The sequence below is a fragment of the Chiloscyllium plagiosum genome, unplaced genomic scaffold (genome assembly GCF_037043375.1).
Source record: "Chiloscyllium plagiosum isolate Xiang-an unplaced genomic scaffold, Cpla_swu_hap1 HiC_scaffold_21, whole genome shotgun sequence".
Classification (NCBI taxonomy): domain Eukaryota; kingdom Metazoa; phylum Chordata; class Chondrichthyes; order Orectolobiformes; family Hemiscylliidae; genus Chiloscyllium; species Chiloscyllium plagiosum.
In genome coordinates, this window is record NW_028270159.1 from 31,028,849 (window position 1) to 31,041,939 (window position 13,091).

At 40.2% G+C, this 13,091-nt stretch overlaps 1 long non-coding RNA gene across 3 annotated transcripts in view; it reads right to left on the reverse strand.

Moving 5' to 3' along the window:
- The window catches only part of LOC122564799 (uncharacterized), a 73,535-nt gene that overhangs the window by 22,089 nt on the left and 38,355 nt on the right, over positions 1-13,091 (reverse strand). For 2 of the 3 annotated variants that reach the window (XR_015760730.1, XR_015760728.1), the window contains exon 3: positions 8,295-8,453. The exons of the other annotated variant lie outside the window; for it this stretch is intronic. This is a non-coding gene — a long non-coding RNA (uncharacterized LOC122564799). The remainder of the gene's footprint in view (positions 1-8,294; positions 8,454-13,091) is intronic. 3 annotated transcript variants of the gene reach the window in all.

Sequence of the window (13,091 nt, forward strand, 5' to 3'; positions counted from 1 at the left end):
AGATTGGTTGCTTTCAGCACAGCCTACACATTCTCTCCTACTCTCAGCTCTCGTTATCACTTAGTCGACTTCTCTCAAGTCCTGGCCTACTATCAATAATCCCCTTGTCTGCCCACCCCTTTCATATCTCTCTCTCTGGACTCTGTCTCCATCTAGCCATTCACCTCCTCCCAAACCACTGCCTCCTCCACCACGGTACACGCCCCCACCTCGTTTTCAACATAATTACGACCTTTTCCTAGCTGTTATCAGTTCTGATAAAAAGTCACCAGACTTGAAATGTTAACTCTGCTTTCTTCCCACAGATGCTGCCAGACCTGCTAAATTTTCCAGCAATTTCTATTTGAAAGATACACATTCAACAGCTTTTCACCAAAGGTTTGCTTGGGGCAAGGGCATAATTACAAAGATGGGTTTGGGATGAATCTCTCACATGTGTCTCAGTCGCATCTTATAATGATTTATTGGTTTTTATCAATTCCACTTCTTTGATAACAGTGAACCATTTTCCAACCAGAACATGTTAACCCCTGACTTCCTGTGTACCACTAGTATCACACACAGACAATCATATCTCTGGGGGTTGACACTTCTATCTGTATTTATCAATACAGACATGGTGCTCTTGTACTCATGATGATGTCTTTTAATGCTTCTCTCCTGATCCAGGAGCATTTGAACATGCACAGACACAATGGGGCAGGATGCCTGACATAGGCTCCCGTCTCTCTTCAAGAAGGAGGCTGCTGAGCTGGCCAGAGAACAAGGGAACCAGACTAAGGTGAATGGTAGATTAGATATCACCAGCCATTGGGTGACAACGTCTCTACACAGCCAGACCCAGCTGCATATCAAATGCCAGCATCTTAATGCAACATTTTTCAATGATGGAGACTCACAACATCAACTCATGTCTATGCTTATATGTGCACCCTCCTAAACCAGGATAAAAAAAGAGGAAAGCTCAATTCCATCAGACACATCTTAAACAGCCTCTCAAACTGAGAGATAATCATGAGTTTCAGTGAGACCCTGTCAAGGCCTTCCTCCCCATCCCCATCAGCACAGAGACACTCACCTCGGACGGTCATCCATGTAGAGTTGATCGAACTGGTGAGCACCAATTCTGGTGAGCACATCCTACCATGGGCCTGTAGCTAGAGGAGGAAGCAACAGCCGAGGTCTTTGATACTCAAAGTACCTGGTAAAGAATAGGCCCCTGCTGAGCCAAGTACAGATGAATAGCTAAGGGAGATGCATAGACCATCAGAGGAATGTCTAACAAGTGTCCCAGAGAGCATGACTAGACCAGAGCAAAGATCAGAAGGGCCTGTTTAAGTTCCATGTTATAGCTCAGGTACATGAGATCATGGTGCCTCCATGGGCTAGCTGGTCCAACAGAACAGTCAGTACTTGCCAACTATACACAGGGTTCTTCACTCTATCACTTGAGCCAGGAATGTATTCTTCCACTTTCACTAGGTGCGAAGAGGCTGAGGACATTAGGTGTCCCACTCCCCTCCAGGGATGAGGGAGGTATTAGTGCACACCAACAGGGAAGAGGGGCTACAGCCAGGTACCCATGGATTGCCCTCTCAGGACACTGAAAGAGGTGGCCTGCTACACCACCTCTACCAGACAACCAAATGTTTCCATCAGGGCAGACCTCTAGGTCTCAGCCCAACAAAGTCATTGAAGACAAGCCGGCAAAGGCCATCAACCAGCCGTGGTTACTGAGGTAGCGCCATGATGTAGAAATAAGAAATAAAGATTAAACCACATTCAAGTCACTTTGATTGCATGGGTGTCAACCATTTGTACTACCTGACACTGGACACAGATATAGCACTTTGTGTGACAGTGCTGTGGTCTCTTTCAGATTGTTAAGGTTTCTGACTATTTTTTATTCTATTCAGACTACATTGAGGTACACTGACCACTGTAGATGCTCACATGTACACCATGTGGAGCAATGCAAAGAGAACTGAGGCTGTCATTTGCTGCTGCCCTTTAGGAGGCAAATTAGCAAGGTTTAGCCCCTCTACATCTCAGTAATAGATTAATGCCCCTTGTAAACTGAGGTTTGAGTTTTATTAGCACAGATCCCATATAATCCCCCATCACTCCATAGTGATCTATTGGCCAGGAACTGAACGGGGTCGGGGGTGGGGGGGAGGGGCAGTAATTGGTGGCCAGAGAACAAATTAACTTAAAATTAACGGCAAACTATCTGAATATTTCAAAGGTATAAATCAAGCAGCCTCTGGAGGGAAGGAATAATTGTATTACAGTTCTGATTGCTCCCATATGTTAATGTAATGTCACTCACTATCAAATCTAGCCACTATCAGATTCTCTCTGCCTTATCAGCATCCTCTCACTACTGCCCTGGTTTCTTCAGTATTCTCATCATCAATGTTGGCTCCCTCAGCATCTCTGCCAGACTTCCCTTGTTCCTCATCTGAGCAGGCAGCTAGCTAGTCCATCTTCCCCTCTTCTGAGTTCTCATCCTGACATCGAGCTATTTTGTGCAGAAATCAAGAACCAATCACTGCTCAGGACATCTGGTCCCTTCAGAAGTGCTCCTTCTGAATTTTTGCTTTTGTACAATCCACCCCTTGCTCCTCACCCCCACCTCCCAGTTGGATGACCTTAAACCCCTGTCTCTATGGAGTTAGTGATCAGATCCCTCCCTCTCCACCAGATCCATCTGCTTCTGGGGCATATGTGGACACCTTCAGGCTCAGCTGACTTAAAGGTAAGGAACCTTTTAGGAATAATGGATACTGCTTTGGTAAACTCCACAATATGAGGGTAAATCTGAATGTTCTGTCTTAGCCTACCTCATCCCACCCTCCTGCTTACGAAACCTGCCCATGTTAATATTCAGGTATATCATGGTGAATGAAGTATGCCCTATTACAGCAATATGTCACTCCAGTGACAGAGGTAGATTAATCAACATATTAAATCAACAGAACTGAAACATTAAAACTAAATATATTATATTTATGTATTTTGGAACCTCTTGTACATCTGCCACTTTCTCTCCTTACTTTGTTAAGTAAAAATTCCTGCTACTTTTAACCCCCAAAATAATCCACCTATTTTTCTAACCTGAACCTGATCAATAATTAACCTTTAAATCTTACATTTGCCTTTTCCTCCCTCACTTTTGATTTTGGAGGCAGAGTCTTTATTATTAAAACTATAAAGGCAAGTTAACTGTGAACTGAAAGCTGTGACATTGAAGATTGACTTAATCATATCATGAAAGCAGGCAAAGTCAATCTCTGGAATGTTTTTACAGGCTGCGCTGACAGGAATATTCATTGGCAGCTCCACAACCTCATGGCGCCTGAATGAATAAATATGTTCACTGTATTGGCACTGGAAGGGATCACCTTGATTCAAAACTACCCATCTTCAAATAGGTCCCTTGTAGGTTTGTGTAATATTTAGTCGCCTTGTTTAAGCTGCTTTGATGCACTAAATATAGATGGAGAGATGGTTTGCTGCACTTTATAAAACAACCATTCACTCAGATAATGTCATCAACTGTCAAAGCAACACATAGACGAAGCCAAGTACTAACAGGAGTATAAAGCTGAATTAACCCAAGTGTGTGATCATGCGCAAAATGCTGGAACTGAGATAAAAGCATTAGATCCAACAAGCCCACTCCTTTCCCAGTCTAAAATGGATGATATCAGTCAGGTCTTCCCACTGCAAGGTACTCTTGCTAAAACTTGAATGAATCCAACAAATTTAATCATTTGGTAAACCATTCAATCCATAATCTTAAAATTTTTGGAGTCCCAACAGATGCTGAAAATTTGGAACCGAAAATGATGGAAAGACTCAACAGCTCTGGCAGCATCTGAACTTGAAAGTAAAGGAAAAGGTAAAGTTGCTTTGGTCACAGAGAGTCATAGGGCTGCTCTCTCATGAAAGGAAGATGACTGGTAACAGTTTAACCTTAGGGACACCACGCCTCAGGCGAGGGGAGAGGTTGAGAAGGCAGGGCCTTCATGGTGTTTGAAAAGTTACTTGAAAGAATTTGACAAGCATCAATCCATTTTGAATCTACGAATTCAAACACTGCATTCCATTTTCAACCTTTCATTGTTCAGGCAAAAATTTCATATATTTGTTGACACTTGCATAGTTTATAATTCTACCCTTAAATTTTCTGATCACTTTCCAAGCTAAATAACCAGTCTGCCTCACCTTTAAATGTACGTATTTTGTTTCTCTTAAGATTTGCATCATTTCCGTTCACTTGCTTCTTTTCATTTTCTCCAGTCTATTTCTGGATGGATTTTTTTTAAACTATCTTTCCAAGTAGGACACAATGTGTGTCACATTATGTAAGAATTGTTACAGTGAATGGACCTGTCATTCACTTGGAGTATTCTATTAACCTCTGCCCAGCTCAATCCTACAGTATAATCACCTGGCAACTCTCGGGTGTAAGGAATATAAAATTCCCATTATTGCTGCAAGTTCCTTATGCTGGAATATATCTTTTCCAGCACCACTCTAATCTAGACCCTCCTTCAGAACTGGGCAGCTATGTGAAAAAACATCTATCTCTTCCAGATTGAGATCATGAACAATGGGAGAGGTAGACCATTGCAGTGATGATCATAAACCGAGCTAAGGTATGAAAATAGAAAAACGTGTATAAAATGAAAATTATTGGTCCATCTAGAGGCAATAATATGTGGCTCTTTGTTATTATATCTTAAAAATTAGACAAATAACTGAGAGCTTTTCACATATTGCTGTTAGAAAGCAGCATATGGAGAGAACTTGTCATCAGTACTGTTATATTAGTTTTTGTGGGCTAAGACACAGACTTATACTTGGATCACCCTGTTTGCACTACAGATGGCCAGCATGACAATTCATTTTGCTGTATAACATCTCCCCCTGCTGTATTTATATACGGCTTTGCTGTGACCACACCATTTACAGTCTTGGGGCAGGATGTGAGGTCAGCACCCTGACATTGGGGTCAAATTTGGATCTTGACCTCAGTGCATCAGGGGTGCTGTCACCTGGCAGTGGTTGGTTCTCAATGGTCTGACAGCCTATTAAGGGCCTCAAAACTGGTGGGTCAACAGGACGTCTACTAGCAGGGGGTGAACTTGCAAGTGGGGGAGAGGGAGGGAGTCTTCATCTCAAGATGCCACCTCAGCAACTTTAAAAACTTCTGAATTAAAAGAAATGGCCACGTCCACAAGAAGGGTGGTCTACAGAGTTATTAAAAAATAGCTGCCCTTAATTGGGTTTTTGTTCATCTTAAGTAGGTATCTGCTACTTGTAGGGTAATAGTCAGGGCAGGAAGATACCAATAAACTAAAGTGTTAGCCAGTGTTGTGAAATTAAACAATCAACCAAGCTTCATTTTGCCTTCATAGTTGGGTGGTGGAGGTGAAGTTTGCAGCCTTGGTCTCTAAGCTTAAATAAGAATTTTCTTACCTTAGGAAACTTCAGAATATAAATTCAATAGACCACTTCTCCATGTGTAGAGATTGAATAAAATGGAGCTTTATTCACTGGAATTTAAAAATATGACAAGTTATTGAAACATTTGAGAGTTTGAGAGGGCTTCATCGAATAGTTGTCACGAAGCTGTTTCAAGTGGCTGAAGTGTCAAAAAGTAGGCACCATGTCTCTGATAAGGGGTTGGCCATTTAGGATTGAAATTGAAAAGGAATTTGTGATTCAGACGTTTTGAATCTTTGAAATTCTCTATCCATAAAGATATGAATGTGGAGTCAATACTTATATTTGAGTTTGAGAGCAACATGTTTTTGGTCGCTAAGGGATCAAGCGATAAGTGTTAGCTGGGATGCAGAAGTTCAGCAATGATCTTACTGAATGGTGGAGCTGGCTCCAGAGACCTTATGACTTATTGCAACTCCTTTTCCTATGTCCTTATGTTCGCATTGTACGCAAAAGCAAAATGTAAAATAACAAAATACATCTTAAACTCAAATGAAACAGAGATGCCTTGATGAGCATATATGCATGAAAGGAATTATTGTTAGTGTCTCTGGTATTTCACCATTAGTCTAGTCAGGATAAACCATCAATAATTTTCTACCCAGCGAGTAATTTAATCAATCTTTAATTGAAGGTTTTAAACTAGGCAGTAATTTTCTGCCTTACATACTAATGTGCTCATTTGTTTCTCTTGCATCTTTGAATAGGACACTGTAGATCTAAACTTGGCTAGGACTCCAGTACATCATTTAGGTTCACACTTAAGGGTAATATTGAGAAATGCTTCATTCTCAGGGATACCACGCTTCATGAGATATTAGATTGAGACTCCAACCCTAACTCTATTGAAGTCTGCATGTTCTGACAGACATTAAAGATAAAACAGCAAAATTTAAAATGACCTGACAATTTACTTTGTGTCCTGACCTGCATTATCCACTGTAATGACCCATTCAGTTAAACTAAAAAGTGAAATTTGATTTAGATTCCTGACACATACATGGAATTCCTGCCTTTGATGAATTTCCCTTTTCCCTAACTTGAGTACATTTAATTTGCATCCTTCTCAGCTCTTGTTTAAACATTTCTTATTCCCGATGTACAGTTGTTGTTGTATTTTCCATCTATCAGTATTTTTGATCATAGAATCACTTTTCTGTGGAAGCAGGCTCTTTGGCCCATCAGATCCACACTGTCCCTCCAAACACCATCCCATTCAGACCCACCCTGCCACTCCATCCCCCTGCCCCTGAATATTCCATGGCAATTCCACGCAGCCTGTGCTACCCTGGACACTATGGGCAATTTAGTATGGCCAATCCTGCACACCTCTGGACTGTGGGAGGAAACCGAACCACCCAGAGGAAACCCACGCAACAAGGGGAGAATGTGCAAACTCCAAACAGACAGTAATCTGAGGGTGGAATCAAACTCAGGTCCCTGATGCTGTGAGGCAGCAGTGCTAATCACTGAGCCACAATGCCATTCTAATTCCCTAACATTGATTTCTCGATTTTAAGATTGAACTTAATTGTGGCAATAGCTTCTCAACATGTAACATATCCCCTGTAGAAATGTATATCCCTGTAGGTTTCTGATTTGTTGCACTTTGTTAGCCAGAATCAGGATGAATAATGTTTCCATCCTATTCTGAACAGTGTTATGATCCCAGGTGATATTATTACCAGGCAAGGTCAATCCCAGATAGAAACCTGGCTTGACAGAACATATTTTATTTTGCTTTGGTTTTAACGAAGTGATCTTTCACTGAAATGCAGCAACAATGCTACAGATCTTACTTCACCGATAAAACAGAAATCTGTTACCAAAAGAAATGAAGATAAAAATCAAATAATCCAAACTATCTACATATGATACAAATTTAAAGATTGTAAAATACATAGCAAAGCATGCTCTCATTAATTTCAAACTTACTTTTTTGAATAGAAAAAGCATATAGCTTTTGTACAATATCCAAATCACACCTCTCATTCTGAATCCAAAGTGCTACCCAAATAATACTCATACCAACGTTTCTGTATCTAACAACTCAATAGGTTTAAGTCATTTGTAACTTTTAAGCTGGAACAGCTGATAGCTTCCAGCTCCTACCTGGAACTATCACAACTGCTTAAATGCATGCTTCTTTAAGTAATCTCTTCAGTGTTTTATCCTAACACGTGCTTTAAGACCAACTCTAGAGTGAACCACTTTCCTTCCCTTCTCAAGAACTCTTTTCTACACTGCTATCTCATTCCAAGGACTTCACAACACCACCCCACACAAAGTCAAAACTGAAATTAAAAGCTTTCTTCCCTTAGCTATAGATGTTCTCATTACAGTTAAAAAGACCAATCTCCAGCACACTCCAGCAAGTCTTCAGACACCGTTATTTACCAGGCTGAGGTTGCAAAACAATATAAATAAACAAAAATCCATTAGCACTGCACACACCCATTCACTGAGCCAGATCTTAAAAACTGTTTTTAAAATAATTCACCATTCATTTCAGACTGCAGAAATGCTGACAAGTTAATTACTGACTTCAGGCACACAGAAAATCTGCCAGTTACTAACTCAAAAACCATAAACTCAAACTCACAACAAATAATATTAAAAATTATACCTACAAATCCCACAGTTTACCGAACAACAGCAATATAATCACTGAGGAATCAACCCTAACAATAAGTGCCTGTCATACATTTTGTACTGGCATTTTCTCCTTTTTAGCTTTATAGACATTTACAATATTTATGGTGAGCAATTGCAAACCTTACCACAGAACAGTTCATTCTGCAACTGCTGTTTTGTAAAATTATATTCAGGTACAACTGTTTCCTGGATATGTAACAGGATCTTTTCGATGTTCCCAGCCATTTTGTTCTTCTGTATGAAAATGCACAATTCCCAGTAGCCTCAAGAATTTCTTATTCTCCCTGCACAGACCAAATGAAAAAGAAAATGCTGTGTTTGGATTATTATTAACTCAAATGAATTAAAATCTTCAAATGGCCTTTGCAAATAAATATGTCAACACTGCTATGCTCAGCAATACAGAATTAGAATCTGGAAAATCCTTTATCAGTGCTCATTTAATTGATCAAATGTGGGACTCAAGCAGATGCAGACAAACAATTCCAACATAAGACTGGAAAGAAAAGCAAAATCAGTTGAAATTGCTGCTGCTGATCATTATCCAGTTGTTCAAACTGGGTAAGGTGCATATGTAGGTGTGGGTTCAAGGATTATGTTAGAACATTAGAGTTGTTTGTGAGCCCTCACTATCCAAGACTATTTGAGAAAATAGTACTGGGAAAATATTGGCAAAAGAATACTAAAATATAAAAGACCATCAAAGCACTACGTATTGCAAGGAGAAGTAACTATTATTACAGTATGGTAACGGAGGGAGTACTGTGACGACAGTGTCAAGGAAAAGAAAACTGTTTGAGTTAGAACTTTTCTGTCATTTATTATTTATTCTTTTTTGGTTCAGCTGACTGATCTGAAAATTAAAGTTCTAAACTAGAGTAAGGCCAATTTTGACAGTATTAGATAACAACTTTCAAAAGTTGACTGGGAGAGGCTATTCGCAGGTAAAGGGAAGGCTGACAAGTGGGAGACCTTCAAAAATGAGATAACAACAGTCCAGAGGCAGTATGTTCCTGTTAGTGTGAAGAGCAAGGCTGGTTGGTCTAGGGAAATGCTGGATGACGAGAGAAACTGAGGCTTTGGTCAAGAAAAAGAAGGAGGCATATGGCAGGTACGAACAGCTGGGATCGAATGAATCCTTGAGGGACATAAGGACAGTAGGAGTATACTCAAGAAGGAAATCAGGAGGGTGAAAAGGGACATGAGATAGCTTTGGCAAATATGGTTAAGGAGAATGCAAAGCGATTCTACAAATACATTAAAGGCAAAAGAGTAACAAGGGAGAGAATAAGGCCCCTTAAAGATCAGCAAGGCTGTCTATGTGTGGAATTGCAGGACAGGGGTGAGATACTAAATGGTATTTCACATCATTATTTACTGTGCAGAAGGAAGCTAAAGAAATAAATATCTTGAAAAGGGTCTGTATGACAGAGGGGGAGGTTCTGAACATCTTGAAGTGCATAAAGGTGGATAAATTCCTAGGACCTGGTTAGGTATATCCCAGAACTCTATGGGAAACTAAGGAAATGATTGCTGGGCCCCTTGCTGGGATATTTGTATCATCGATAACCACAGGCAAGGTGGTTAATGTGATGCCATTATTTAAGAAAGGCGGTAAGGAAAAGCCAGGGAACTGCAGACCGGTGAGTGTCTGTGGTGTCAGTGATGGCTAAGTTATTGGAAGGGATTTCAAGGGACAGATATACATGTATTTGGAAAGGCAAGGACTGATTAGGGATAGTCAACACGGCTTTGTGCATGGGAAATTGCGTATCACTAGCTTGATTGAGTTTATTGAAGAAGTGACAAGACAGATTCATGAAGACAGAGTGGTGGATATTGTTTATATGAACTTCAGTAAGGCATTCGGCAAGGTTGCACACGGTAGAATGGTTAGCAAGGTGAGATTACATGGAATCCAAGGGGGGCTGGCAAGTTGGTTACAAAATTGGCTCGAAGGTTGGAGATAGAAAGTGGTGGTGGAGGGCTGTTTTTCAGAATGCAGACCAGTGACCAGTAGGGGCTGCATGAATAGGTACTGGGTCTACGGCTTTTGTAATTTATATGAATGATTTGGATGTGAATATAGGAGGAATGGTTAGTAAGTTTGCAGACGTCACCAAAATTGGTGGTGTAGTGGACAGTGAAGAAGGTTATCTCAGAGTACAATAGGACCTTGATCAGGTGAGCCAATAGGCTGAGGAGTGGCAGATGGACTTTAATTGAGATAAATGTGAGGTGCTACTTTTCAGTAAGGCAAATCAAGGCAGAACTTATACTTAATGATAGGGGTCTGGGGAATGTTGCCAAACAAAGAAACTTTGGGGTGCAGGTTCACAGTTCCTTGAAGGTGGAGTCACAGGTAGAGAGAGTAGTGAAGAAAACATTTGGTACGCTTGCCTTTATTGGTCAATGCATTGAGTATAGGAGTTGGGATGTCATGTTGTGGCTGTAAAGGACAATGGTTCGGCCACTTGTGAAATAGTGTGTTCAATTCTGATCTCCTGCCATAGGAAAGACATTGTTAAACTTGAAAAGTTCAGAAAAGATTTCCAAGGATGTTGCCAGGGTTGGAGGGTTTGAACTATTGGGAGCAGCTGAACAGGCTGGGACTATTTTCCTTGGAGCGTCTGAGGCTGAGGGGTGACATTATTGAGGGGAATGAATAGTGTGAATAGCTAAGGTCTTTTTCCCAGGGCAGGGGAGTCCAAAACTAGAGGACATAGATTTAATATGAGAGGGGAAGTATTTAAAAGGGACCTAAGGGATAACATTTTCACTCAAAAGGTGGTGTGTGTATGGAATGAGCTGCTAATGGAAGTGGTGGTGCACATGAGATTAGACTAACTAGTCTGCATGGACGAGTTGGGCTGAAGGGTCTGTTTTCCTACTGTAAAACCCAATGATTCTATGACTCAGCTGGCAGTTAAATGAGTCAAAATGAATGAGCATGAGCAATGGATTTTAAGGGGAGCTAGTATCAAAAGTTCTCAGGGCTAAAAAAAAAAGGAGAGGATAACATCTGAAAGAATAACTCAGACAATAATATGAGAGTCTGAGCAATTTGACATTTTAGAGAGGTCTATCTCTTGGCCTTCATGCAGTGTCTATGTTAGAACATTGCTTACGTCTGGTTTAAAAAATAACTCACTTCCTGGCAAGCAACTCCCACAACACAGGTCATTTTAGTTTGCTTTTCAATGCTTATAATATTACCGAGTTTGCTGCCTGAGTGAGGTGTGACACAACTAGCCTTTACAGGATATTTATATTGAGGATTCCACACAGACAACATCATGGAAAGAAATCTCACTGACAATTTGTTCCATCAGTAAGCTTCAGATTTATATTTATTCTCCCTATTTCTGATGGTTATTTTTTTTTGAGAACACTTAATTACCTGCTAAAAGAAATCTCAAATTACATTGATGTCTAATAAATAGTGTTGTTACGTCACAGGCTGTGATTTCCTCTGTGTAGTCTGGGCATGCCTCTAGACACCATAATTACAGGAAGTATCTTCAACTAATGCAAAAGAATGCAATGTCACTTTAACTTTGTCACACTGTCGGATGTCTGCGGCAGTTCAAAATCAAAGCCCAAGCAATTGCCGGATGTGAGCGTATCAGTTAATATCTAAATGTGGAAGTGAGTGGAAATAGCATCCCACTGAACATGACTGTCAGTGTGCATCCATGTTCATGTAAAATTTGAAAAGCAGTGCTAAAACAGCATTGTTTTTAATATTGTAGATTTAGTATGCTGTTACCTATGAAAAGTAAAATTAAATTTTCAAAACCAATAGGTCAATAGTAGCAAAACAATTTGAGCATTTGTGTAAAGAGAATAAGGATGAGGGATCCCTTTCAGGAGTACGTAGAGGGAGCTATCATTACCATATTCTCCTATTCTGCAGACACACATTATCCTTGGCATTCCACTGACATAAAACATAATGTAGAATATACTTGAGTCATATGAAGTAATGGATACTTTTTTTGTGGTAATCAGCACACTGTGCCTGGTCAAAACTACTAATAGTGCAGAGTGCACTGCCAATGAGTTGTACTGCATAGTTATGTACCAGGAGTTTCTATCTACAGTCCCCTTTGCTGGTGAAGTATCATTGGAAGCTGTAGTGAAATTCTCATTACAGAAACCTTACTTGGTTATCATTTACAAGATTGCATAGTTCAGCACCTTTATATCTGTCACAACTCTATAAAGCTTTATAATACAGGGCAACGTTGATTATCCGAACGATACGGGCAGGGGGTAGTTTGTTCGGATAATCGAATGTTCGGATAATTGAATGTTCAGATGACACAATTTGCCCAGACACCTGGACCTTGAAATCTTGCTCGGACAATCCAAAATTCATGATCAGATAACTGAGGTTGCACTGTATAGTAAAATATTTCCTCAGAGTCATATAGGCAGAATATTCAGCTTTTTCAGCATGCAAATATATTCTAGTCATGATGATAGTTTCACGTGCTCATGATCTCTGTTCTTAACGTTAGCCCATTTTCCAGAATCAGGCACTTGCATATTGGAGATGGTTTTGATCATTGAGATTACTTGGGGACGAGCATGTTGTTAAGGCAAATATCAAAAACTAACCCAGATCAATGCTGTTGGCTGAATGAAGATTTTCTTTATGAAGCACCTCAGTTTATGCAGTTGTCCAATCATCTGCTCTCCCTCTTTAGATCCCTCTCTGCTATGATAACAATGTTGCATGCCAGGAATGAACAAACACTGCTTAGGCCATATTTTGATGGATATTTTGTGACAAAAATCATATAACTAGTGAGGTCATTACAGACCCAATGGAATGGCTGAAAAATTTGTGTCAAATTCTGCTGTGACAGAAAAGTTAGTCCACCCTTAGCTGTAAAGACCATCAAGTTCTTGTTAAG